The following is a 19,970-nucleotide window of genomic DNA, read 5'->3' as shown; positions in this document are numbered from 1 at the left end:
GAATACCATTGGTAGCTTGATAGGGATTGCATTGAATCTATAAATTGCTTTGGGTAGTATACTCATTTTCACTATATTGATTCTTCCGTCTTCACATCCCTTAAAGCCCCATTTCTAAAACATCTTCCAATTTACTTATTTTTCTGTTTACTACCTAGGTAGGTCCAAACAAGCCCACATATTTAATTCTTAACTGTCTACTCAAGAGATATGGATTATATCCGTTTATGTCAGGAAAAGAAATGGACTTTCTAGATGTCCTAGGCTATGTCTTGACTCCTTGCTTAGTTATTCTCATTGCTAATGTTTCCAATGCTGGTGCTAAGTTGCTTCAGTTGTGTCTGACACAACTGAAGTCCTTTGTGACCCCATGGACTATAGCCCATGAGGCTTCTGTATCCATTGGGATTCTCCAGGCAAGAATACTGGAGTGGGTTGCCAGTTCCTTCTTCAGGAGATCTTCCTGACACAGGGATCAAACCCATGTCTCTTAAGTCTTCTGCGTTGGCAGGTGAGTTCTTTACTACTAGTGCCACCTGGGAAGCCCAAATGCTCCCAGTACTTATTTTATTTTATTTATTTATATATTTTTGACTGGGCTGGGCCTTCACTGCTGCACAGGCTTTTCTCTAGTTAAAGAGAGTGGGGGCTACTCTTTAGTTGCAGTGCATGGGCCTCTCATTGATGGTGGATTCTCTCGTTGCAGAGCATGAGCTCTTGGGCGTCCAGGCTTCATAGCTGCAGTGTGTGGGCTCAGTAATTGTGGCTCCTGGGCTCTAGAGCACAGGCTTAATAGTTGTGGTGCACTGGCTTAGTTGTTCTGCAGCAACTAGGGATCTTCCTAGGTCAGGGATTGAACCTGTGTCTCCTGCATTGGCAAGCAGATTCTATATCATTGAGCCACCAGGGAAACCCGCATCAAGTCATTTTAACCTCTGTTTGTATACCATGTAAAATTAGAAACCAGTGAAATTGAGTATTAAACAGAGACATTACTTTGCCAACAAAGGTTCGTCTAGTCAAGGCTATGGTTTTTCCTATGGTCATGTATGGATGTGAGAGTTGGACTGTGAAGAAGGCTGAGCGCCGAAGAATTGATGCTTTTGAACTGTGGTGTTGGAGAAGACTCTTGAGAGTCCCTTGGACTGCAAGGAGATCCAACCAGTCCATTCTGAAGGAGATCAGCCCTGGGATTTCTTTGGAAGGAATGATGCTAAAGCTGAAACTCCAGTACTTTGGCCACCTCATGCAAAGAGTTGACTCATTGGAAAAGACTCTGATGCTGGGAGGGATTGGGGGCAGGAGGAGAAGGGGACGACAGAGGATGAGATGGCTGGATGGCATCACTGACTCGATGGACATGAGTCTGAGTGAATTCCGGGAGTTGGTGATGGACAGGGAGGCCTGGCGTGCTGCAATTCATGGGGTCGCAAAGAGTCGGACACGACTGAGCGACTGATCTGATCTGATCTGATGAGCCATCTGTATACCAAGAGAGTGTGATGGCGAGTGTGCACTGGAATTTGGTGATCAGGCTGCCTGGTCTTGAGTCTTGACAGTGCTTCTCACTAACAGGAGGACTCTGGGCAAGCTATGTAACTATGACTCAGTTTCCTCATCTGTAAAATGAGCACAATCAGGCCTCACAAGCTAGTCATGAAGGTTAATAAAATAATGTCTTGTAAAAACACTTAATGCAGTGCCTGGAACAAGTGAAGAGCTGAACTGGTGCTAAGTACTAAATATAACGCCAAATATTTCATATGAAGCTACGACATATGCATCCATGAGACAGAAATACTTACTCACTGAATTGTCAACTACTTATTCATCATATACTGTGAACACAGGACTGCATTAAGACCTAGGATTTGAATGATCATTGAAGTTTAATTGAGTAGGATTTAGTTATGTAAGTAAAGAGGAAAAGTGCTCTGTACTGTGCAGTATCATAACCTCTGGATATATGTGGCTATGGAACGCCTGAAACGTGACTAGTCTGAAGGAAGATGCACTATAATTGTAAAAGCCAGATTTTAGAAAATGTATGTAAAACAAGGAAAATGTAATTTCATTAATTTATATTAAATTATATATTGAACTGATGATATTTTGGATATATTGTTGAATGAAATGTATTATTATAACTAATGCCACTTATTTCTTTATACCTTTAAAAGTATGTGGAATCTAAAAAAAATGATATAAGTAAACTGACAAAACAGAGAGAGATTCACAGATTTAGAGAACAAATTATGATTGGTGGGGGTGGGGTGGGGGGAAGAGAGAATTAGGGAGTTTGGGACAGACATGTACACACTGGTGTATTTAAAGTGGAAAACCAAAAAGGACCCACAGTGCAGCACACGGAACTCTGCTCAGTGTCATGTGGAAGCCTGGATGGGAAGGAAGTCTGTGAGAGGATGGATCCATGTATGTACATGACTGAGTCCCTTCACGGTTCACCTGAAACTTTCACAGCATTGTTAATAGGTTATACCTCAGCACAAAGTAAAAAGTTTTTAAAACGTGTGACTATTAGAACACTTAAAATTACATATAAGACTCTTTCTATCTCTAGTAGACAACACTATTCTGGATGGTACAGCCCATCACTGAAAAGGAAACAGTGGGGTGAGCAGTGACTCAGAGAACTTCTGGTCTAGTAAAGGGAAATGGCATTGATACACATGAGAAAGAAACCTACAATAGCTTGTATGACCTGGTTCCTAACACCTGGGCTTTGAGGTCCACTGCATCTTTTACCTGCTCAGTGGGTATCGGGGAGGGACTCGCAACAATATCCGTCATCACCTGAAAGCCTATCTCAGTAGCAGAGGGATTTTCTTAACCAGTTTTGAGAACTTGACAGCACTTGTCTTGTGAAATCATATATCAAAATAGCGAAGTAAAAGTATAAGAGCCTGCTGCTGATCCTGCAATCTTCACAGCCTTTCTGCACAGAGAACATTTTTTTTTTTTTTGCATGAGTTTGTGTAGTACTTTTGCCAATAGAGTTGAGACATATTTTGGAGTACTTTGTTGAAAAAATATAAGATGTGAAATAAGCCTGAATGTAGAGAACTTAAAACCAGAAGAAAAAAAAGGCACATTTTAAAGCTTTCAGCCTTGTCAAGAAATAGCTATTTTGTCTTTCCGATAGACGGCTTTTGAGCCTGCCAAGAAAAGGAAACGAAATTTCAGCTAACCTATCAGAACTTTATTTTCCTTTCCCTATATGCCAGCTTTGAAGAGGCTGTTCTGTCTTCTGGTTCAAGATCATGTTTTCATTGTGTTTCCTGTACCGTACTGGTACCCTTTCCACTCAGAGCCAGTAAACAGAACATCTTGAACCTTCAGTTTTGGAGGTAAAGAAGGGAAGAACGGAAGTAAGGATAGGAAGGACAGAATCTTTATGGAGCATCTTCTGTTTGATTGGGGAGGAATGTGATGGGCTAGAAACCCCTGGAACATAATTTAAGGTGTGAAACAAGCAACTTCCTTGTCATCCAAGGATAAAAGTAACAATATGGCACACTTTAGACCCTGTGTTTGTTTGTTTGTTCAGTCACCAAGTCCTGTAAGTAGACCCCTTGGACTACAGCCCACCAGGCCTCTCTGTCCCTCACTATTTCCCGGTTCATATCCATTGAATCAGTGATGCCATCTAACCATTTCATCCTCCGTCATCCCCTTCTCCTCCTGCCCTCAGTCTTTCCCAGCATCAGGGTTTTTTTCCCAGTGAGTCAGCTGTTCCCATGAGGCGGCCAAAGTATTGGAGCTTCAGCTTCAGCATCAGTCCTTCCAATGAGTATTTAGGGTTGATTTCCTTTAGGATTGACTGGTTGATCTTCTTGCTGTCCAAGGGACTCTAAAGTCTTCTCCAACACCACAGTTTGAAAGCATCAATTTTTTGGCACTCAGTCTTCTTTATGGTCCAGCTCTCACATTCATATGTGACTACTGGATATCAACCCCTGCTGCTGCTGCTGCTGCTGCTGCTGCTGCTGCTGCTAAGTCACTGCAGTTGTGTCCAATTCTGTGCAACCCCATAGACGGCAGCCCACCAGGCTCCCCTGTCCCTGGGATTCTCCAGGCAAGAACACTGGAGTGGGTTGCCATTTCCTTCTCCAATGCATGAAAGTGAAAAGCGAAAGTGAAGTCGCTCAGTCGTGTCCGATTCAGCGACCTCATGGACTGCAGCCCACCAGGCTCCTCCATCCATGGGATTTTCCAGGCAAGAGTACTGGAGTGATATCAATCCCTAAATCTCCCTAATCTAGACTGATACCATTTAGTATTTATCCTGAAGTTTTTTTCTCTCCACCTGCTTGTGTGACTCACATCTTCCATGGGGAGGAAGATCCCTCCCTCTGCAGTGTGGAGCATGGCCATTCACTCTGCTAAGATGTGTTGGTCTGCCTTTTGATGAGAATACAGTGCACGTTTTTGAGGCTTAGTCATCTTTTCCTTCTGAATTTGTATCACTTTTGATCACTGCTAGGTTTTACTCTTCTGGAAAACACCCTGTAATGCCATGAATCCCTAATGGGAAAGTATAAAGACACTAGACACTTCCTATATGGAACTAAGTTTTGAAGACGACTGGACTTCTGTGTGAGCAAAGGAAACTACATCTGATGGAAAAACTTTTTGCTCTGAGCAGAGGCCTATCGAGAAAACGTGTAAGTAGACCAACCATAGTCAGAGAAAACAATAACCCTGCAAAAACATGCAGAAAAGAAGTTTAAATACAAACTTTTCCCTCTTGTTCCCAGCATTTTGAAATTGGCTGAATTGGGACTACTCAAAGGAATTAACCATTATAGGTTCAGTAGTTTATACTGGTTGAACATCTGGGGAAAGAATGGCCCTTCATTCATTGCAATGTGTGGGCAGTGAATAAATAATGATAACATATTGATCAGCCATCTAAATTTGTGTGTAAAATGTCATGTTCTTTGAAAGTGGATTTTGCACTGTACATGAACCAAATGTTTCCATGCCCTGAAAATAATAATTCATACCAGAACTTTAAATATCCATGTGTACTGTAACCATACCAACCATATTAGAGCCTGGTTTTTTAAAATCCCACATCCCCTTCTCTTCAAATGAATACTGTCTGGAATTGAACATGACCATTCACTCTAAGATGTGTTGGTCTACCTTTTGATAAGAATACAGTGCATGTTTTTGAGGCTTACTCATCTTTTCCTTCTGAATTTGTGTCACGTGTGATCACTGCTAGGTTTTTCTCTTCTGGAAAATACTCTTTAATGCCATGAACCCCTAATGTGAAAGTGTAAAGATGCTAGACACTTCCTATAGGGTACTGATTTTTTGAAGACGAGTGGACTTCTGGATGAGCAAAGGAAACTATACCTGATGGAAAATTTTCTCTTTGCTCTAAGCATAACAAATATCTCTTTGCTTTGTTCTGTTTTTTTTTTTTGTTTGGTTTTATTTTGCTTTGCTGTGAATTATACTGCTTGATAATATTAGCTGGTTACTTAGCTGATTTCTGTCCTACACCATTTAGTCACAGTTTGGCCAGTCTTGATGGTACAGGTTGAAGTCTTTTCAACAAAAGGGAAAGAAACAAAGGATGAAACATTTATTCATCTTGCAATGTTATATGGTGATGCCACACACCAAACCCCAAACGTAATGATATCATTGCTCCTACAGCACTAGAACAAGCTTTGCCAAATTGGAGCTGTCATATTAGAAACTGCATACATTTGTCTATAGAACATAAATGTGGCCTTTGAGTAGAATCTTACTCACAGTACTTGGGATATAAAGTAGATAGTAATTGCCATCTATTAAATGCTATTTAAATTTGTGTCAAGCATTTGTTTGGGTCTCTAGCTGTATTGGCTCACAATTCAATCAAGATTTGTTGAGAATTTTCTACATGCCAGGTACCCTTTCCCTAAACTGTCTATTTACATTATCTCATCAGGTCTTGCTTTACAAATAAAGAAACTGATAACTTGAGGAGTTAAATGGCTTGACCAAAAGAAGTGAAAGTCAAGACTCAAATCCAGGTCTGCTGACCCCAACCTCAGGAGTAGTCCTGTTGGTGCCCCTATTAGGCAAGCCAAAGGGACTGAGACAGGAATGCCCCAGATTGCAGTGGAGAAAAGCAGATGGTGGGACTTCCCTGGTGGTCAAGTGGCCAAGACTCTGTGCTCCCAATGCAGGGGGTCAGGGTTCAATCCCTGGTCAGGGAACTAAGATCCCAGAAGCCACAACCAAACCCATGTGCTGCAACAACTGAGTCTGTACTGCAGCGAATACCAGTGCAGCCAAAATAAATAATTTTTAAAATAATAATAAATAAATAAAAGTACATTGAAAAAGAAAAGCTGATGGTGCCAGGATTTCCTACAGACTCATCTTATTAGAAATTGGAAAAATTATATTTGTGGTCTCTATGCAATATAATTGAGTTACAGCATCATGTTGAGATTCCCGGAGCCTAATCAGTACCACACCTGTACTGATTGAGTCTAGTGTGCAATAATGTAGAATCCTAGAGCTTGTCTCCTACACAAGAACCACATCTCACAGAGGCAGAAATTCATCCCCTAACACTTGACATTTCATATGCTGAATACATGGGACTTCCCCAGTGACTCAGCAGTAAAGAATCCACCTGTAATACAGGAGACCTGGGTTTGATCCCTGGGTGGGGAAGATCCCCTGGAGGAGCACATGGCATCCCACTCCAGTATTCTTCCCTGGAGAATCCCATGGACCGAGGAGCCTGGCAGGGTACAGTCCACAGGGTCACAAAGAGTCTGACATGACTGAGCAACTGAGCATGCACGCACATACTGAGTGTATATTCCAGATCTCTGCCCCGTGCCACTTTACAGAAGCCTTCTCATAGATTATATGTCCTGTGGTTGAAATATGTCCCATTTGAAGGAGCTCCTGGACTCTTCATAGAAGCAACTGCAAGACAGCAGTAGTGCATTTTCTGCTATCACATGCATGGTTTTATATATATATATATCTCACAACATTGGTTCTATCTTAGCAAAGCCTAGTAACAAAGCTGCCGTCTTCCTCTACTGCTGAAGGCATCCCCAGAGAAAGTATTATATATAGTTCACTTTGATTCACTTGGCTTGGCTCTTAGTGATATCAAAACTTCTGGGCTCCTATTTTAGGGTAACTTATGGGTGGCCTGCTCAGCTGGAGCTTCAGATGGGACTCAGGACTGCTCTACATTCTGGCAGCTAAACTGCCTGGTGATCTCTAAAAGGAAGCAGATTGTGTTCTGATGCTTCCACTTGCCAGCTTTAAGCACTCATGAATTGAACCACACCTACTTGAAGATAAATCTCCAAATGGATATATCAGTTTCTTGCCTTTATCAATTTTAGATACTGATCCATCAACAATCATCTTGATTAGTAGATGACAGAGAGCATCGATGGGTCTTTCCAACTTGTCATTTGTATTCAATACATATCCTGTCTCACAGACTACAAATTGGTACATTAGGCCACCAGCCAATGGAATGTCAATTATTGTTATCTTTTTCTCTTTTTTAGATTTTTCATTAAAGTTAACAGCAGAATTTTTCACCTTCACTTTAAAAGAGATAAAAGATCTACCAGGTTGAGTTAGGGAGTGTTTCTGAGGTCTGAATCAATTTTCTAGATATATATTTTTCTAGGTATCTATAAATTTATCATAATCTGATACAGATATATCAGAATATTCAAAAAGCACTGTATATTCAAATATATATGTTTAATTTATTACAAAGGCTTCCCTGGTAGTTCAGCTGGTAAAGAATCTACCTGCAATGCAGGAAACCCAACATCAATCCCTGGGTCAGGAAGATATAATAATATATATACATAATAATACACATATACATAATTATAATATATATACATTAATATTGCTATTTAAAGAATCTACCTGCAATGCAGGAGACCCAACATCAATCCCTGGGTCAGGAAGATATAATAATATATATACATAATAATACACATATACATAATTATAATATATATGCATTAATATTGCTATTTGAATGTGTTTTAATTTTTGGTTGATATTTAGTGCTTCAGTTCAGTTCAGTCGCTCCCGACTCTTTGTGACCCCATGAATCGCAGCACCCCAGGCCTCCCTGTCCATCACCAACACCCGGAGTCCACTCAAACCCATGTCCATCGAGTCAGTGATGCCATCCAGCCATCTCATCTTCTATTGTCCCCTTCTCCTCCTGCCCCCAATCCCTCCCAGCATCAGCGTCTTTTCCAATAAGTCAACTCTTTGCATGAGGTGGCCAAAGTACTAGAGTTTCAGCTTTAGCATCATTCCTTCCAATGAACACCCAGGACTGATCTCCTTCAGAATGGACTGGTTGGATCTTCTTGCAGTCCAAAGGACTCTCAAGAGTCTTCTCCAACACCACAGTTCAAAAGCATCAATTCTTTGGCACTCAGCTTTCTTCACTGTCCGACTCTCACATCCATACATGACTACTGGAAAAACCATAGCCTTGACTGCTGCTGCTGCTAAGTCACTTCAGTCGTGTCCAACTCTGTGCGACCCCATAGATGGCAGCCCATCAGGCTCCACCATCCCTGGGATTCTCCAGGCAAGAACACTGGAGTGGGTTGCCATTTCCTTCTCCAGTGCATGAAAGTGAAAGTGAAGTTGTATCCAACTCTTCGCGACCCCATGGACTGCAGCCTACCAGGCTCCTCCGTCCATGGGATTTTCCAGGCAAGAGTACTGGAGTGGAATGCCATTGCCTTCTCCGATAGCCTTGACTAGACGGACCTTTGTTGGCAACGTAATGTCTTTGCTTTTCAATATGCTATCTAGGTTGGTCATAACTTTCCTTCCAAGGAGTAAGCGTCTTTTAATTTCATGGCTGTGATCACCATCTGCAGTGATTTTGGACCCCCAAAAAATAAAGTCTGACACTGTTTCCACTGTTTCCCCATCTATTTGCCATGAAGTGATGGGACCAGATGCCATGATCTTCGTTTTCTGAATGTTGAGCTTGAAGCCAACTTTTTCACTCTCCTCCTTCACTTTCATCAAGAGGCTTTTTAGTTCCTCTGCACTTTCTGCCATAAGGGTGGTGTCATCTGCATATCTGAGGTTATTGTTATTTCTCCTGGCAATCTTGATTCAAGCTTGTGCTTCTTCCAGCCCAGTGTTTCTCATGATGTACTCTGCATATAAGTTAAACAAGTAGGGTGACAATATACAACCTTGATGTACTCCTTTTCATATTTGGAAGCAGTCTGTTGTTCCATGTCCAGTTCTAACTGTTGCTTCCTGACCTGCATATAGGTTTCTCAAGAGGCAGTTCAGGTGGTCTGGTATTCCCATCTCTTTCAGAATTTTCCACAGTTTATTGTGATCCACACAGTCAAAGGCTTTGGCATAGTCAATAAAGCAGAAATAGATGTTTTTTTCTGGAACTCTCTTGCTTTTTCGATGATCCAGCAGATGTTGACAATTTGATCTCTGGTTCCTCTGCCTTTTCTAAAACCAGCTTGAACATCTGGAAGTTCACATTTTATAATTCATATATTGCAAGAAATCTAGTTAAGAGATAAATATTTTTCCTCAAATCCTTACTTCTTATGGGGAAATACAGTGATAATCCCTCAGAACTGAATTCTTTCAAGAAACTGAAAACTGGATGCCATGATCTTAGTTTTCTGAATGTTGAGTTTTAAGCCAGCTTTTCACTTTCCTCTTTCACTTTCATCAAGAGGCTCTTTAGTTCTTCTTTGCTTTCTGCCATAAGGGTGGTGTAATCTGCATATCTGAGGTTATTGATATTTCTCCCGGCAATCTTGATTCCAGCTTGGGCTTCATCCAACCTGGCATTTTGCATGATATATTCTGCATATAAGTTAAATAAGCAGGGTGACAATATACAACCTTGACGTACTGCTTTCCCTATTTGGAACCAGTCTGTTCCAAAGTATAAATAGAGGTTATACTTCCCCAAAATTAGGTCAAAAAGCAATTTTTGACTTCTCCAGGTGGTGCTCTTATCTTCCTATATCTGTTATTCCTTCTCCAGTGAACTCCATCTAATCAGGTGATTCAGATTCAGGCAAGACTCCCACCCTTTGGCACATCCAGTGAAAGTGCCAACAAGAGGTGATGTCTAAATTTTCGTTAGTCACCCTTTATTTTTCACACTTGAGAGTAGTTATAATAAAACCTGTGATTAATAAACTTAAACTTCTGCCTTAAAAAAAAATTTTGTATTCAGTCTTAAAAGGAAGAAATTTTGACACATGCTACAACATAGATGGACCTTGAGGACATTGTGCTAAGTGAGAAATAAGCCACACAACACAAGGGTGAGTATCATATGACTCATTCCACTCAGATGGGGTACCTTGAGTAGGCAAATACATAAAAACAAAAAGTAGAATGATGGTTACTGTTGGGGAGGAAAAAATTGTCTTCTACTCAAGACAGTCCAAGAATTGAATTGCTATGAGACAGATTAACAGAAGAAAATCAAATAGAAGTTTAATATCATGTATACCTGGGAGAAACCCAGGAAATTGAGTAACTCCCCAGAATAAATGAAGCTCTAACCTTAAATACCGTCTTCAACTAAAGACAAAGGAGCATGTTGGGGATAGGGGTTTGGGAGTTCACAGGGGAGGGAGAGAGTTGAGATAGAAAAGCAAATTTTTGGTAAACAAACGTTTGCTGGACCAAGCAGAGACAATGGGACACAAAGAGGACTCTGATCTCTAGATCCTATGGTGGGGGTAAAGTGTTTCCCACTACACCTAGCACATATTCTTTGTAGATATCTCCGTGGTAGCCCTGTTCTGGAAACAGGCTGTTCATCTAAATTCTTTTAGGCAGTTAAGGTGGAAGGAGTGGAAGTGAAAGTATTATTTGTGTCCAACTCTTTGAGACCTCATGGACTGCCAGGCTCCTCTGTCCATGGAATTCTCCAGGCAAGAATACTGGAGTGGGTAGCCATTCCCTTCTCCAGGGGATCTTCCTAACCTGGGGATTGAACCTGGATCTCCTGCGTTGCAAGCAGATTCTTTACTAACCAGAGCCAATAGGGAAGCCCAAACACCCATTTAATAATGTACGGTTTGGGGAATATACCTTTCCTAACTTTTTAAAATTAGTCCAAGACTTGGGAAAATGGCATCTTCTTCCATTTATCACAGCTCTCAACAATTCCTGATAGAGACTCTTCGATTCTGAGAAAGATCACAGAGACACAAAATAATAATACATTTTTATAAGAAAGCATTTGAAATCTTCTAAGAAAAGATATAATGATTCTGTTTTCTTGGCTGAAGTTCCAAAACAAAAGGAGGTTGAGTAACCTTAAGATCACTCAGTAAATACAAGGAAGAACTAAAAATGGATCCCAGAATTCCCCGACCTGCCCTGCATCACTGTAAACACACTCGCCTCGTGCTTTTTTGCAGCAAGGGGGTTGGCAGGAGACATGAGGGACTGGCAGCATGAAGAGAATCTCCCATGTCTTAAAATAAAATCCTATAGTGGCAAAGCAAACTCTGTTACAAACGCCAACTCTGCCTCCCAGCCCAGCACTGTCTACTGATGGAGAAGAACATGAGGAAACTGCCTTCCTTTTACTGGCCGTGTTGCCATTTCTGGATGAATTCCTCCTATTTGGATTCTTAACTGTTTGGGTCATTGGTAACTCTACTTTCCCTCTTTTTAAAAAATCGCCCTCATCGAGTTTGTTATGACTTTTTCAGTACCAAGGAAATTAAGAGACATTTAAAAATCAACTCAATATCAACAAACACACTAGTCTTCACTTTGCTTTAAAAAAGCACACACATTCTTTACAGTTCTTTAGATCCTTACCCAAAAATATCTTCAATGACATTTCGATGAAATTATATATTTCAGTGAAAAAGCAAGGACTTGGTGCTGTCAGACAAAGCTGGACATGAGTTACAATGATGAAAACAGATTTTATTCACTAACTGCCGACTCCATTCAGAATTGGGAAATGCACAGAGATAAGTGGGCATTTTAAAGGGAGAATGAAGGGAAAAGCTCCAGGAGAGTCAGAGTTAGGATTCTGTCCTCCCAGGGACTTCTCTGATGGTCCAGTGGCTAAGACTCTGCACTCCCAATGCAGGGGACCCACATTCAATCCCTGGTCAGGGAACTTGATTCCACATGCTACAGCTAAAGATCCCACATGCTGCAATTAAGATCCAGTGCAGCCAAATAAATATTTTTTAAAAAAAGAAAAGATTCTATTCTCCTACTTCTCCCAAACTTCCTAAGGATTACATTTCTTTTTTTTTTTTTTTTTTTAATTTTTATTTATTTATTTATTTTTTTATTTTATTTTATTTTTAAACTTTACATAATTGTTCGATGCACGATACTAAGGATTACATTTCAAAGGACTCCAGGTTATGGAAAGAAAGATGCTCTTGAGTTGTAGAAGGTACATCTGCATCTCAAAGAAACAGAGGAAAGATTCACAATTATAAGTCCTTTTTAATAAGCACTCTGAGAAAAGGAGGTCAGGGGCTTAGTCTCAGGTTGTTGCTAGAAGAAACAGTAAATCGTTTTGATAGCCTTGAGCTTTTCAAGGCAGGGAGTCACAAGGGGTCTGAGTCATCCAGGGATGCCACCTTGGACTGGGAGAAGCCCTACTCAAGCTTGGTCAAGTGTCTTAGTGCAGGAGTTTGAATGGAGTGTCCGTGCCCAAGGGTTTCTGTAGCTCACAGTACTTTCTGCCCAGGGGGTTTTGTAGTTCTCAGTTCTCACAATGCTAGGTTTCTGTACCAAAGATATTATGTCTCCATAGAAAAGAATACGGTATCTGATTCAGAGAAAGCAACAGAAAGATTGATTTTAAGCCTTGCTTTAGTTCTTCAGTGTCACATAACCTATGAGAATCAATAGTGAGATTTGAACTGTCCTTTGATAAACACCTTGCTGACAGTTGCTTGTTTTCAGAAGATATCAGTGGTTTACTTTAAGATTAAAGTAAAAAGATTTAGTTTTTAAACTGCACAATAATACTTTTGTATCAGATGCATTAGAAATTTCAATAGATTCCTGCTGCACTGTGCGTGTTTTATATATATATATTTTTTTTTCAGATAATAGATGATTATAGTTGGAGTAAAATGTTAATGAATGGGTGTTCCTTAATATATTCAGTTTCCATCTACTTTTAGTTCACAAGCCAGAATTCTCCTCGTTAAGTAGGACATAAGATTTTTTTAGTCTATCTTGAGAAATCTATGTGGAATAATGCATATCAGAAAAAGAATGAGAAATCGCTGATTCAGAAGTGACACCTGTCTAAAGAGCTTTTATAAGCAGATAGAAGACTGCATTATTTATCAGAGCAAGTAGTAATATCTAAGAACCAACAGAAAATATTATATAATAGGCATTCACTTCATAAGAAATACTTTTGCTACTAATTTGATTTGATTTGAGACTTTACATTGTACAAGGTGTTTTAAATTTGGATTATTTTGTACTGTATACTTTTCTTGTCTTTACAGAAATGTGTGTAATACAAAACTATATCTGCTGTGTTGTTCTGTGAAAGCTTTTTTTTGGGGGGGTCTACTTTTAAAAGAACAGAGTTTTCATCATATCTGATAGCCTAAGAATATGCTTTATATTATTCCTCTGTATTTTACAGAATGGGATAAATTGTGCTTATTTTGTCATCTTCTCATTAACAGTTTCCAGTACTATACTGTGCTGGATTTATGGGTATGGATTTCTATTTTTAAGTGATTTATCACTGACAGTCTGTTGTTTGTCTCATTCTAAACATTTCTGCAAAGGATGTGGGAATACCACCTCTGTTCACTTACAGAATTTGATATACTTCACTTTGCAGGAGGGAAATTGGAAGATGAGGTATGGGCCATTTAAAAGTAGTGTTTCTCATTAATCATTAATAAGAGTAGACTTCAGTATACTCAAAATATGTGGGAATAGGTTTAGTGATGGAGATGTGGAGTCAAACAAGACATGCAGCAGCCTGCTGGGAAAATCTTCCAAGGCCTCTGCCATGGACTGGATCCCATTAGAATCTCAGCAGACCACTCAGCACAGTGATCTTTTCCTCCTTGTGGGGATTCTGAACTGTTCCAAATATGATATCAAATCAAGTGATTCAGAGAGCCACCTGGAATGACTCCAGCAGGGCCAGATCATTCCATTGCAACCAAAGGAATGACACCTGCATCTCACTAAACAGGTGGTTCTTCCCATGGTGGTGAGTCTGTTCTTGGTCAGTTGGCAATGAGAAGGCAGTGAGCCTGGAAGCAGGACTAGATAAGAGTGGTGAGTGTTCTAACCCACTTCATGTTGCGGTGGATCATAAAAAAGTAAAGATCCATGGAAAGGAAAAACTACACCTAGAAATCTTTAAACGAAAATGCTGGACTGGGTTGCCATTTCCTCCTCCAGGGGGTCTTCCCAACCCAGGGATCGAACCCACATCTCTTACATCTCCTGCATTGGCAGGTGGATTCTTTACCACTAGTGCCACCTGGGAAGCCCAAAATAGTCACATAGCATTTCATTCCTTAAATAAAATGTATTTTTCATGGGGCAGGAGATAGTTGATATCTTGTAGCTATTTTATTTCCTCTGCCTATAAATCACTTTTGTATACTTGCTTTTATTTTCAGAAGTCCATTCAACTGATAATTCCAGGTTTCAGGGCCACCTTCGACACTTTTTACAAATCCAAACCTGAGACTTCAATCTGCTGGATGCCTCAGCTCTATCCTCCAGCTCCCACTTAGTGGCTGCCTTTTTCTAATATTAAGAGTTCTACTCCAGCTCACTTTCTCTGACTTAGAACAAAAAGAGACAGGAAAGAGTTCTATCTTTGAGTTAATGCATTTCAAGTGCATTTTCTCATTTAATCTTTACAACAGTCTCCATTTTGCTGATGAGGAAACTGAGGTTCAGAGAGATTACAGAATTTGCTCAAACTCATGTTGACAATCTGCACAGAGACCCAGTCCCTTCATGCCGCCTCGACATCCTGCATCCCAAGATCTTGTCACCAACTTAGTCAACGCACTGATGAGTGGGCGTATCTGTGACAGTCTGCTTGAAAAAGAGAGGTTTCAGGATTTATAAGGTATATTTTCTTGCTTATTTTTAAGGGGAAAGCCAGCATTTATCATACTTTCTAAAGAATTCATCTGTCAGTGTCTCTAAGCTTTGATGAAAACATAAAAATAAAGATATAGATGTAGAGATCCACCCCCCTCCACCAGTAAAAATGACTCAATCTCCCCAGAGACACTTTTATATTTACTCTATGGCAGCCAAAGCCTATTTAATAGACTGATACATTTGGGAACTTCAAGATAGCATCGGTGTCAAAACTGACATTAATTTTCCAAACCCTAGAATTACCGTGTCACAAGCCTGTGGGAAGTGTTGGAAAAATGCCTTTTCCTGGGCTCTGCATTCATTGAGAAAACTTCGCTGAGGAGAGTCTAGGGGATGAGGAAAAGCCGAAGCAGGAACCTAATGCTTTTCTTCCAGTAGAAACAGGTTCGGATTTTACCCATGATACAATTACGCAGCATGTTGCATTTTCTACAAGCTTTACAAAAATAATTGTTTTTAAAAGTTCCTCTTTCTATTAACATCCAACTTGACCTACAGTTGATTAAAGTCATTATTTCCAAAGTAAATAATTTTTCAGAGAGACTCTTTGGTCAAAGGAATAATAAGCAATTTTCTCTAGGAGATTCTTTCAAATGTTGCATTTCAGTGAAGATGGTGTTGGATTAAAAAGGCAGTGTGAAGTGGAATTATGAATTTGAAGAACTTACCATCCAATGCTAAAACAACTCATTAAATGCCTACTGTTAGAGATTACTTGACTTTAATGTCCACAGAGACTTTCTAAGGCCCGAAGTCAATGAAGGCAGCCCTGAGCCACACAAACCAGTGATAAAAGGCACAGCAGTGACTTGGCTCTAGGCCCAGATGTGGTTCATCCACTATAAATTTTACTAGATAATCACACTCAATTCCAAGCACCTTTTGAACATTACTTTTATTTTTAATTTAGGTGTTGGATTCACATCTGATCCATCCAATCAACTTTACACAGAGGGAAATGTAATGACAGCTCATTACATTATTTTAAGATACATTAATGCTAGAAAAGAGTTGATTAGAAAGTAACCCCTATTAAGTATAGGCAACTTTCTACTCAGACTCTCTATTTGGATGTTTAGCAGGTATCTCAAAGGCAATAGGAAAGAAGTAACCTTTGAATCCATCACTACTCCACACAGACACACCAGATGGGTATTATTCCATTTGCCCCATCTTAGTAAATGATGTCACACAGTGACTCAAATCAAAAAAGTAATAAGACATTCTTGACTCTCCTGTCTCTCACTCTGAATGGTAGTAATTGCACCAGTTCTGCCTCCATAATCAACCTTTTAACCTTTTTTCAGTACCTTCTTGGGCTTCTCCAATGGCTCATGGAGTAAAGAATCCACCTGCAGAGCAGGAGACACAGAAGACACGGGGGTTCAATCCCTGGCTTGAAAATATCCCCTGGAGAAGGAAAATGGCACGACATTCCAGTATTCTTGCCTGAAGAATCCCATGGACAGAGGAGTCTGGTGGACTAAAAGAGTCACAAAGAGTTAGACACGACCGAGTGACTATGCATGCCCTCGGTACCTTCTTACCACTACCCCAGGGACCAAGTATCAGTAGCCTTCGTGCAAATTTTTGAAAGGCATCCCTTTCTCAAGACACAACCATCTTTTGGAAAATTGCTATTCTGTACCTTTTTTTCTCCAAACGAGAAACATCTTCCCCTATCTGCTGAAAAGCTACTATAGTACACATAGAAGTTTATGATGCTCACACTGTGAATGGCACCCATGGGCTGTGCTGTGCAAAGCCTGCAGAATCGTGTGGTAGCCCTGAGTCAGGCAGTTACCCCCTGATGACCAGGCTCCTGCAAGAGCTGTCTGTCCCCCTTCATCTCTGGCCCTTCTGCTTCAGTCATTTTTTCAGAGCATGTTTTGGGGGCTGTTCTAGGGGCTTTTCTGGGCCTTCCTCGTGGTGCATGGGCTCTTCAATGCCATGCACAGGCTTCTCTAGTTGTGGCACACAGGCTTAGCCTCCCTGTGGCATGTGGGATCTTAGTTTCCTGAATGAGGATTGAATCCCTGCATTGTAAGGTGGATTCTTTACCACTAAGCCACCAGTCAAGTCCCTCACAGAGTGTCTAGAATGATCCTTTTAAAGTCAGACTTCAAATCATGTCCCTCCCCTGCTCAGAATCTTCCAATTTAAGGCAAGAGATGCAAGAGACATGGGTTCGATCTCTGGACCAGGAAGACCCCTTGAAGTAAGAATGGCAACCCACTCCAGTATTCTTGCCTGGAGAATCCCATGAACAGAGGAGCCTGGCAGGCTACAGTCCATGGGGTCACAAAGAAATATGGCTGAGCACATACACACACACACTTTCAAAATAAACTTTAGACTTCCTTCCACGACTGCAAATCTTTTCTCCAGTCTTCTCAGCCTGAAAATGTCACTTGGTACTGGCAGAACTTATTAACTGGAGTCTGTTCTGATTGATGGATGCCCTTGTCAGGTCAGTCATTAAATATTTTCAATGTGCTTGCATGCTAAGTTGCTTCAGTCATGTCCGAGTCTTTGCAACCCTATGAACTGGAGGTGATGCTATTAAAGTGCTGCACTCAATATGCCAGCAAATTTGGAAAACTCAGCAGTGGCCACAGGACTGGAAAAGGTCAGTTTTCATTCCAATCCCAAAGAAAGGCAATGCCACAGAATGTTCAAAATACTGCACAATTGCACTCGTCTCACATGCTAGCAATATCATGCTCAAAATTCTCCAAGCCAGACTTCAACAGTATGTGAACTGTGAACTTCCAGATGTTCAAGCTAGATTTATAAAAGGCAGAGGAACCAAAGATCAAATTGCCAACATCTGTTGGATCATCAAAAAAGCAAGAGACTTCCAGGAAAACATCTATTTCTGCTTTATTGACTATGCCAAAGCCTTTGACTGTGTGCATCACAACAAACTGTGGAAAATTCTTCAAGAGATAGGAATACCAGATCATCTGATCTGCCTCCTGAGAAATCTGTATGCAGGTCAGGAAGAAACAGATCTGGACATGAAACAACAGACTGGTTCCAAACCAGAAAAGGAGTAGGTCAATGCTGTATGTTGTCACCGTGCTTATTTAACTTATATGCAGAGTACATCATGCAAAATGCCGGACTGGATGAATTACAAGCTGGAATAAAGAATGTCAGGAGAAATATCAATAACTTCAGATATGCTGATGACACCACCCTTATGGTAGAAAGTGAAGAACTAAAGAGCCTCTTGATGCAAGTGAAAGAGGAGAGTGAAAAAGTTGGCTTAAAACTCAACGTTCAGAAAACTAAGATCATGGCATCTGGTCCCATCACTTCATGGCAAATAGATGGGAAAACAATGGAAACAGTGACAGACTATTTTGGGGGACTCCAAAATCACTGCAGATGGTGATCGCAGCCATGAAATTAAAAGCTGCTTGCTCCTTTGAAGAAAAGTTATGACCAACCTAGACAGCATATTAAAAAGCAGAGTCTACTTTGCCGACAAAGGTCTGTCTAGTCAAAGCTGTGGTTTTTCCAGTAGTCGTGCATGGATGTGAGAGTTGGACTATAAAGAAAGCTGAGCACCGAAGAATTGATGCTTTTGAACTGTGGTGTTGGAGAAGACTCTTGAGAGTCCCTTGGACTGCAAGGAGATCCAACCAGTCCATCCTAAAGGAAATCAGTCTTGAGTATTCATTGGAAGGACTGATGCTGAAGCTGAAACTCCAATACTTTGGCCACCTGAAACAAAGACCTGACTCATTTGAAAAGACCTTGATACTGGGAAAGATTGAAGGCAGAAGGAGAAGGGGACGACAGAGGGTGAGATGGTTGGATGGCATCACCGACTCGATGGACATGGATTTGAGTAAGCTCCTGGAGTTGGTGATGGACAGGGAAGCCTGGCATGCTGCAGTCCATGGGGTCGCAAAGAGTTGGACACGACTGAGCAACTGAACTGAACTGAACTGTAGCCCACCAGGCTCCTCTGTCCGTGTGATTCTTCAGGCAAGAATACTGGAGTGAGTTGCCATGCCCTCCTCTGGGGGATCTCCCTGGCCCAGAGATGGAACCTGAATCTCATGTCTCCTACATTGGCAAGCAGGTTCTTTACCACTAGGACCAGCTGGGAATATCTACCCTGATTACCTCTTTTGTCTCTGCCTTCTTGGCTCTAGCCACACTGGTTTTGCTATTCCTGGAACATATCAAGAGTGTTTCCATCTGTATTAGTTTCCTGGGGCTGCATTAACAAATTACTGTGAAGGGGCTTAAAATAAGAGAAATGTGTCCTCTCACAGTTATGCAGAGAAATCAAGATGTAGCAGAGTTGTGCTTTCTCGATTTCTTCCTTCCCCAGTGAAGGGGAAATCTGTTCCCTACATCTCTCCTCACTGCTGGTGAATGCTGGCATCCCTTGGAATGTAGTTGCATAACTCCAGTCTCTACTGGAGTAGATTGTTTCTCATAGCCTTTTCCCCTTTTCTCTCTGTGACTATTTCCCCTTTTCTTCTCTTTAAGGATTTGTCATTGGATTTATGGTCCACCTTAACCCAGGATAATCTCAAGATTCCTTAGTTACTTTCACCTGCAAAGACCCTTATTCCAAGTAAGGTCATGTTGCAAGGTTATTGGTGGACATATATTTTGGTGGTTTCGTTACTCAGTTGTCCAATTCTTTGCGACCCCACGGACTGTACCTGCCAGGTTCCTCTGTCCGTGGAATTTCCCAGGCAAGAATACTGGAGTAGGTTGCCATTTCCTTCTCC

At 40.9% G+C, this 19,970-nt stretch overlaps 1 protein-coding gene across 1 annotated transcript in view; it reads left to right on the top strand.

The window, feature by feature from the left end:
• KCNB2 (potassium voltage-gated channel subfamily B member 2) overlaps positions 1-19,970 on the top strand; it is a 474,255-nt gene that overhangs the window by 115,737 nt on the left and 338,548 nt on the right. The window lies entirely within an intron of this gene.

The sequence above is a fragment of the Bos mutus genome, chromosome 14 (genome assembly GCF_027580195.1).
Source record: "Bos mutus isolate GX-2022 chromosome 14, NWIPB_WYAK_1.1, whole genome shotgun sequence".
Lineage (NCBI taxonomy): Eukaryota > Metazoa > Chordata > Mammalia > Artiodactyla > Bovidae > Bos > Bos mutus.
The sequence above is the reverse complement of the archived record's forward strand: the minus strand, read 5'-3'. Positions and strand labels throughout refer to the sequence as shown.